We start from the raw sequence: 9,037 nt of genomic DNA, 5'->3' as shown, positions 1-9,037 counted from the left end.
GGGAGTCCAGGACAGCCAGGGCTGCACAGAGAAACCCTGTCTCGAAAAACCAAAAATAAAATAATAATAATAATTATAATAATAATGAAAAGAAAAGCCCTAGTACATTGGTTTGTAACCTGTGGGTTGCAACCCTATAGGGGTTGAACAATTTTCACAGGGGTTGCCTAAGGCCATCAGAAATCACAGATATTTACATTACCGTTCATAATTAGCAAAACTGTGGTTATGAAGCAGCAATTGTTGGGGGTCATCGCAACAAGAGGAGCTGTATTAAAGGGTCACAGCATTAGAACCACTGTTCTAGAAGCAACCAACCCATAGTTTTAATGATATGCTATTTTGAAGAGAATACTGAAATCTCTTACCACCTCATTCCATCCTGCCTGAGATGTCACTCATCCCATGTCCAGAATATCCATAATTGTATGTACCACCTAACAACCTATTTGGTTGTCAGCTCTACTTACATGTCATTTTAGTGTGGTATCCAGGTATTCCTTACACCCAAACATGGTCAGTGTGCCTATGCTGTTTACCTCCATATGTGAAGTGTAACATCTCACTTCATCATCAGGGGAATACAGTACAGACATTTGACGTTTTACAACCATTATATAGCCCATTATGTTTTATTTTAGTATTCTATTTTATTGTTGATCTTATTTTGTCTAACATATGAATTAAACTCTATTAGTAATGTATAAGAAGAAACATATATATATATATATACACATACACACACACACACACACAGAGACACAGAGAGAGAGAGAGAGAGAGAGAGAGAGAGAGAGAGAGAGAGAGAGAGAGAGAGATTACAACTGTGTAGAGCTTCAGACATTCCCTGGAAGAATATACCTCTGCAATAAGAAGGGATTGCTATGTCTACAAAACCCAGGAGGTACCTTCACTGTGACCCAAAATTGCCATTCATCCTAAGGAAGTTTAACAGCTGTTGGCTAGGCGTACACAAGAATATGTTTGGAAGCTTGCTTCATAATACTTAAGTAATATGAACTATGATATACACAATCTAACACTTAAAAGTTACAAAGCACACGTGCATGGGATAATATGTACACCTCTCCAAGGCACATTTGTAAGTGACAAAGAAAATCTACAAATTTAATAAATCACTTCTAAAAAGTATGCTGTGTATATGTGCATATGTGTACACACACACACACACACACACACACACACACACACATACACACACAGCTACTACTGTGTCTTTGAAGGTGACAATATATACTTGGAAACTAGAGTGCCCAGGAATAGGTGGGCTATCAAGAGGGAACTCACCTTTAGTTTTAACCCTAATACTTTGCACGAACACATGGGCTCATGTGCAGTTTTTGTTTCCTTAAAATACAAGGAAATCAGTTGAGAGAGCTGAGATGAGACTTTTATTCAGAACAGTGCTTACAGCAAGAAAGCATCAACCAATGTAGCATATTTAAAGGGTGGATCAGTCTATACTACTGGAAGATAAGAATTAGTGTGAGAGTGGCCCAAGGGAACCTGGACACGTTCCAGGTCTGGACTCTGAGTGGCCAGTACGCCAGGCTAAGCTTCACAGACATCCAAAGATTTCAACATGCATCAAACCCTAAAGTGAGTCCTCAGTTGGAGAGCCATAGGAGAGTTCTCAATAGCTAAGGATTAATTTATATTTTTTTGTTCATGTCCCTTAAACCTTAAAAATCCTTTAGAGCTTTGCAGAGCAGTCTCTACAAGCCACTATGATGATTTATAGAGGTGGCCTTAATAAAGCCAGATTATTTTAAACACTGTTTGAAAAAAGGCCTGGTGTGGTGGCATGTGCCTGTAATTTAGAATTTTGGAAGCTGACGAACAAAGATTCTAAGTTCAAAACCAGCCTTAACTACATAATAGGGCCTTGTCTAAAAAATAAAATAATAAGGAACTGGAGCTATACCTTAGTGGGAAAGTACTAGTTGCCTCGCATGCATTATCCCATATCCACCTCCTTGGAATCTCAGGATAAAAAATTAAAGAATGAAAATGATAATTAAAAAGATGTTTTCAGGTTCTTGTTTCTCTCTTCCTCTCTTGCTTTCTTACCTGTCTCTGTCTCTCTTCCTCTGTCTCTGTCTCTGGGGTGCCTCCCCCTTCCTTCTCCCTCCATGTTCATATAATAAGCTTCTACACACACACATATGTATATATACGTACATATATGTGTCTATATGTGTGTATATATACACACACACATGTTTTCAGGCTGGGCAATGGTGTTGCATGCCTTTAATCCCAGCACTTGAGAGGCAGAGGCTGGCAGATCTCTGTGAGTTTAAGGCCAACCTGATCTACAAAGTGAGCTCAGGACAGCCAGGGCTACAGAGAGAAACCCTGTCTCCAAAACCAAACAAAAACATGTTTTCACATGCATTTTTAACAATTTTTACATCAAAGTGTGTGTGTGTGTGTGTATGTGTGTGTGTGTGTGTGTGTGTGTGTGTGTGTAACCTGCAGGAGCTTCTCTTTCCACCATGTGGGCATTGGGGATCGAACTCATATTGTTAGGGGCAGCAGAAAGCACTCCTATTCGCGGAGTCATTTCACCAGCCCTTTTGAGACAGGGTCTCATGTAACCCACGCTTACCTCAAACTCATTGTGAAACAAGGATGGCCTGGAACTCCTGACCCTCCTGTCTCTGCTTCCAAAATGCTGAAAGCACTGCAACGCACCCACACCCAGCTCCCGTTTTTAACTTGTCATATAAAAGGGCACCCGGCCAATCGATCATCTCATTCATACATCAAACATTTGAGTTTAATATGTATTAGATGCAGAGGCTACACCAGTAAGCAAAACCAGTTCCCTCCCTGCTAGAACTTCAGATCTTGGCAGAGAAATGTATTATGGGAGTTACTACATCCGTGGAGTATGAAAATGAACGAAGCACCTAGGTTGTGGTGACTGCGATGGGTTAGAAGCGTAGCTGAGGGATGTAGCTTGTGGAGTTCAAAAGTTTTGCTTTAAAAAAAGAACAGATTGAAATCTGGGCATGGCTCACACCTGCAGTCCTAGCAGTTGGGAGGCTGGAGAGAGAGAGAGAGAGAGAGAGAGAGAGAGAGAGAGAGAGAGAGAGAGAGAGAGAGAGAGAGGAGGGGAGGGTTAAGAAAAGAGATAGAAAAGAAAAGGAAAACCAGGAGACCTGGCAGTAGAGAAGGAAATTATTTTTGACAGTTTGCAGAGCAAATACAAATGGCTTGCACCTGGAAAGGTACAATACCAAATTTTCTTTTCTTTCTTTCTTTTTTTCTTTCTTCCTTTCTTTCTTTTTTCAGGCCTTGCAAACCTCTTGTTCCCACTATTGAAAACTAAGGCTCAGCAGAATTAGTTACAAACAGTTAGATTCCCCCCTTTTATTGAAAATAGGTTATTTCTTATGCAATATATACCCTAATTACAATTGTCCTTCTTTCTACTCTTCCCAGTTCCTCTCCACCTCCCTATCTCAATCCACTACCTGTCTGTCTCTTATTACAAAAGAACAGGCTTCTAAGAGGTAACAAGAAAACACAACAAAATGCAATATAATAAGAGAAAACAAAACCCATCATATCAAAGTTGGATAAGGCAAACAGAAGGAAAAGAGCCCACGAAAAGGCATTAAAATAAGAGGTCCATTCATTCACACACTCAGGAGTTCCATAAAAGTACTAAACTGAGAGCTATAACACATAGGCAGAGGACCTGCTGTGGACCCACATAACACCCTGTGCTTGCTGCATTATTCTCTGTGAGTTCACATTAGCTTTGCTGAGTTAATAGTGGGACCTGTTCTCCTGTTGTCCCCCCAACTACTCTGGCTCTTAGAATTTTTCTACCTCTTCTTCTGAGGGGCTCCCTGAGCTTTGAGGGGAGGGATTTGATAGCAACACCCCATTTAGAGCTGTGCATTCTAAGGCCTCTTTGTCTCTGTCTCTCCCTCTCTATCTCTCTGTCTCTGTCTCTGTCTTTGTCTCTCCCTGTCTCTGTCTGTCTCTCCTTGTCTCTCTCTGTGTCTCTGTCTCTGTATCTCCCTGTCTCTCTGTGTCTCTTTTTGTCTCTGTCTCTGTCTCTTCCTTTCTCTGTCTCTGTCTCTCTCTGTGTATCTCTTTCTGTCTCTGTCTCTCTCTGCATGTCTGCCTGTGGGTCTCTGTATTTGTTTCCATCTGCTGAAGGAGGAAGCTTGTTTGATGATGGCTGAATAAAACACTCATTTTAATGTAGCATAGAGGAATATCATTAGAAGTTATTTATTACTGCTTTTTTCTATAGATCTTGAAAGAACCATTCTCAATTTTATATGGAAAAACAAAACAAAAAAACCAGAATAGCTAAAACATTCCTATACAATAAAGGAACTTCTGAAAGTATCTCCAGCCCTGATTTCATGCTGTACTACAAGGCAGCAGTAATTAATGGCATGGTATCAACATAGAAACAGACTGGTTGATCAATGGAATCAAATTGAAGACCCAGAAATAAACCCACACACCTACAGACACTTGATTTTTGACAAAGAAGCCAAAAACCATACAATGGGGGGGGGGGGGAGGAAAGCATCTTTAACAAATGGCCCTGGTCTAACTGGATATCTGCATGTAGAAGAATGCAAATAGATCCATATTTATCACCCTGCACAAAACTCAAATCCAAGTGCAGATTTTTTTTCTATCCTCTACCTTAAAGGTGAAACCTATCCTTGATATTGAGGTATGTTTCATGGATGTAGCAAAAGGATGGGTCCCTATCTTTATATCCATTCTGTTAGTTTGTGCCTTTTTTAATTGGAGGGTTAAGAACACTGAGACTATTGAGAAACCAATGAGCAATGATTATTGATTCTGTTATGTTGCTCTTGCTGGTGGTGGTGGTGGTGATGGTGGTGGTAGTAAGATTTGTCGGATCCACAGGAGATGGAGGAAGCGGGTAAGAGAAGGTTGTACCACCAGGTGTTCTGTTGCCAACAGAGCTGGAGATGAGACTGGGGCATTTAATCTGGAGGTGAGACTGGGGCACTTAATCTGGAGGAACAGAGGGAGAGGTGGAGATTTATAGTCAGCCTTTCTGCTTCTCTGACAGGATTCTCAATACCAAGTTTTCAATGAATCTTTAGTTTTACAATTAAGCTTAGTAGTTTAGGGGTTAAGATTTTTTTTTTTAGGTCTAGATAGATGTTTTAAGTTGACAATGATGAGATATGATAGATATTAATTTACATTCAGAATTTTAGAGGCAACAAGATAGGAGAGATGTTTTCTTCAAGGCTGCCAAATACAAATAGCCAAAACACTAAGAGTGTAACATTTGTATAATTCCTGATTGTGTCATGGTTCTTCTTGCTGTAGGTAATTTATTGTACATATGTGTAATAATATAAATGCATATGTAAAAATAAGAATATTCAATAAAAAATAAAGAGAAAATACCTATTGCAAATATATTCAAGAAATAAAAATTAAAAAACATTAAAAAATTGCAATATTCATGCAGTACCCAAAGAGTCCAGAAGAGGGCATTGGATACCCTGGAACTGGAGTTAGAGAAAGCTGCAAACTGTCATGTGGGTGCTGGGAATAGAATCCAGGTCATCTGCAAGAGCAGCAAGTACTTTTAACCATTGGACCATCTCTCCAGCACTATTTTTTACTTATGTGAGTGAATGTGGTTTGTGTGTATGAATTCATGTCTCATGTATCAGTGTGGCCACATGGAGGCCAGAAATGGGTGCCGGATTCCCTGGAGCTGGAGTTATGGGCAGTTGTGAGCTGCTCAGCATGGGCAGGTACTGCTTTCAGTTCCTCAGCACCAGAGTAAAAGCACCAGCCTGGCTGCACATGCCTGTCACTCCAGTGTAGCGGGTGAATATAGGCAGATCCTGAGCACTTGCTGGTCAGCCAGCCTAGCTGACACTGAACTTTAAGTTGTTCAAGAAACACCGAGTCTCCAGGCAACGAGGTGGAGAGTCATAGAGGAAGATACCTGACGTCCTGCTAAGCTATGTACCGAGTGGACATGCATATGTACACACACACACACACACACACACACACACACACACACACACACACACACACAAATCACACCCCAAAGGAAACATACAGACACATAAAACAAGTTTTGTCTCAAAGGAAAAAAAACTTACAAAGGTGTTTCTTTTTAAAAACAAATCAAATAGGGGAGTTAGGATATCTGGATTTGCTATTAATAACCTTACAAGCTTACTGGCTTTATAAATGGTAATACTAAGTTACATTGTAATTACATTTAAACGAAAACCTATAACTTTTTAAAGATGTAATTTAAATTTTATAACTTGAATTTTAAAATGAATGTCAAGGGCAGAGGTGCATATGAGCTACGTGTAATGCTATATGAGTGGAAAGATCCTGCTGCAACTGAAGGACAGAAGTACACCTGGGCAAAGTGAAGTAATATCTTGAACCTGTTTTAAGATAGCTCTTCAACAAACAGCTGCTGCGTCTTCCGTGACTAGCCAGTGTGAAGGACCGAGGCAGTCAGTCAGGACTTCACTGCTGCAGCTGGGGTGGGCAGGCGAGGGCTCCAGACGCCAGCTGGAACCCTGCACAAGAAATGCCTCAGATCACTGGATCCAGACTTGTTTTTGTTTTAGAATATTTACATATTCATAATGTACCAATATGTACCCAAGCCTAATAAGAAGATTGATCTCTGCTCTCACACACCTGCTAAGTGTGACCTGCTAAGCGTGACTGTAGTTTGACAGTGTCCCATCATATAAGAGCGGGTTTAGAATTTTCCACAGTGACATCCTATCATTGCCCAGAGAAGCTTCAGATTTGGAACCACTTTGGTTTCCCAAGTTAAGGATGCTAGCCTGTGCTATTTTCTCTACTGATCAGTACATTATGATTATTTTTCACAATAAAAACATTAAGGTGGGGGGCCTGGAGAAATGGCTCAGAGGTTAAGAGCACTGACTGCTCTTCCAGAGGTCCTGAGTTCAATTCCCAGCAACCACATGGTGGCTCACAACCATTCATCTATGATGTAATCTAATGTCCTCTTCTGGAGTGCAGGTGTACATGCAGGCAGAGTACTGTATACATAATAATAAATATTTTTAAAAAACCATTAAGAGATGGGAAACATAGCTCAGTCAGTTGAGTACTTGCCTACTGTGCACAATGTTCTGTGTTTGATCCCCGGTATCACGTGAGCCCACATGGTGGAACATGCTTGCAATCCCAGCACTGGGTGGTGCAGCTAGGAGGACCAGTTCAAGGTCAGACTTGGTCCCACAGCAAGAAGGAAACAACCCTGGGATATGAGAGACTCTTTCTTTAAAAAAAACAAAACAAAAACAAAAACAAAAAAAAACGTTGTTTAAAATGCAGTTCAGTTTTTAAAACTAAATAATAGAAGAGTATTATTTGGTGTGATTTAAATGAGGATGAGCCCCAAACGTGAGTTGATGCTCATTAAGCTTGTAAAGAACTGAAGCCATCGGCTTCTGTCTCCTCTCTGCATACACGGAATCCTGCTCAGAAGAGTCTTGCTGGTCACTTAGATGTGAATTCAGAAATGGAAAGCCTAAATCGCCTGTGCTTCCGACTTCCAAAAATGCAATGCTTCGTGACATTTCCTCGGTTGCCTCTTGAAGTTCAATGTGAATAGCGTCTTCGGAAGAGGCTGATAATGTCTATCACAGTGGCATCTAAATGTTGATCGTGCAAATCCTGCAGCGACACATAATGTACTTCAAAGGCGTGCCAAGGAGCATCAAAAGCATCTCCCCCCCCTCCCCAAATCTGGATTTAATCTAAATGTCAAATCAAACCTAAGGGAAAACAAATTACAAAGTTTATTTGGATGACTTCAGCTAATTAATTTTCTCCACTGATAATATTTTGAACTTTAGACACAAAGAATGTTGAGTGCTTAGACTCTGTTGTTACTTGTAGTGGCTAATTTACAAAGCAAGTTGACTGCATACATTGAAAAAAAAATTAAGACACTTTCTATTTTTGTACTAAGTGGAAATTTCTAACATTAAACAAATCTATACTTTTTTATGATGCCAGTATATATAAAATTTAAATGTTGCTGTCTGAAAGCTATGTATCACTTTACTTTCCTTTTGCTAACTTATGGGACGGTGTCTGTCCATCAACTCAGACACACCACTGTGATGTCATGATTTAAGGTGCTTGTGTTCCTTCCCCAGATCCAGTGTAGCAGACACCTCTGGTTATGCTCTGTCTTTCCCATCACCTCTCTACACTCCTTTCTCTAGTGCAGTTTGATTTCAAGAAGGTATCATCTTTTGAACACTGTTGCACTTTTAAGGGAGTGGTCCTACCTGCTAGTAACTAGACCAGCCATATCATTGGAATGAACAAGTGACAAAACTCTGGCCATGGGCTGGAGTTAAATAAATCAGCCAGATCACTTCTCGGAGAAGGTCTCTAGCCCCCAGAGAGACGAAGACCTTTTGCTCATCTGCACGTGAGGCGGGGCCCTAAGGCATCATTCTATAGCCTGAAGGCGAAGAGTAGAACCAGGACCATTTACCCTAACACAACCTCATCAGACTTGAGGCTTCTGCTCACGGTTTCTTAAAATGCTAACTACTCAATGTTGAAGCCTCAGCCCCTTGCAAGTTTCTTGCAGCTAAGGTGTCACATTCTCTGGACAAAATTTCAGGTAACCCTGCCAAACCTATTGTTTATAAGCAATTTGTAACACGGAGAGCAGATAGCATTATAATAAATCACCTGAGAGGATATGATGTCAAAGGGTTCTAAGGGTCCAAACATCTGAAAAGTCTGGGCTATTACAGTGAAAGAGGTTGAACAGAGAAAAGCAAGAAATGCAGATGACTGCTGCCTCGGTTACCCCATTAGAAGGAAGGGAGGGGGGCTGTCACACATCTCAGTTTCACACATCATTATCCCCAATGCATTTGGAGGCATGACTAGAAGACGTCATCTGCTACCAAGAAAGATCTTCACATTCTGGCTAATTATGAGA

At 40.6% G+C, this 9,037-nt stretch overlaps 1 long non-coding RNA gene across 1 annotated transcript in view; it reads right to left on the bottom strand.

Annotated features, from left to right (window-relative positions):
• Nucleotides 1–9,037, bottom strand: part of LOC311605129 — a 97,335-nt gene that overhangs the window by 76,944 nt on the left and 11,354 nt on the right. The window lies entirely within an intron of this gene.

The sequence above is a fragment of the Acomys minous genome, assembly GCF_964271855.1.
Source record: "Acomys minous genome assembly, chromosome: 9".
NCBI classification, from domain to species: Eukaryota; Metazoa; Chordata; class Mammalia; order Rodentia; family Muridae; genus Acomys; species Acomys minous.
Note: the sequence above shows the minus strand (reverse complement) of the source record. Positions and strands in the feature narration are given on the sequence as shown.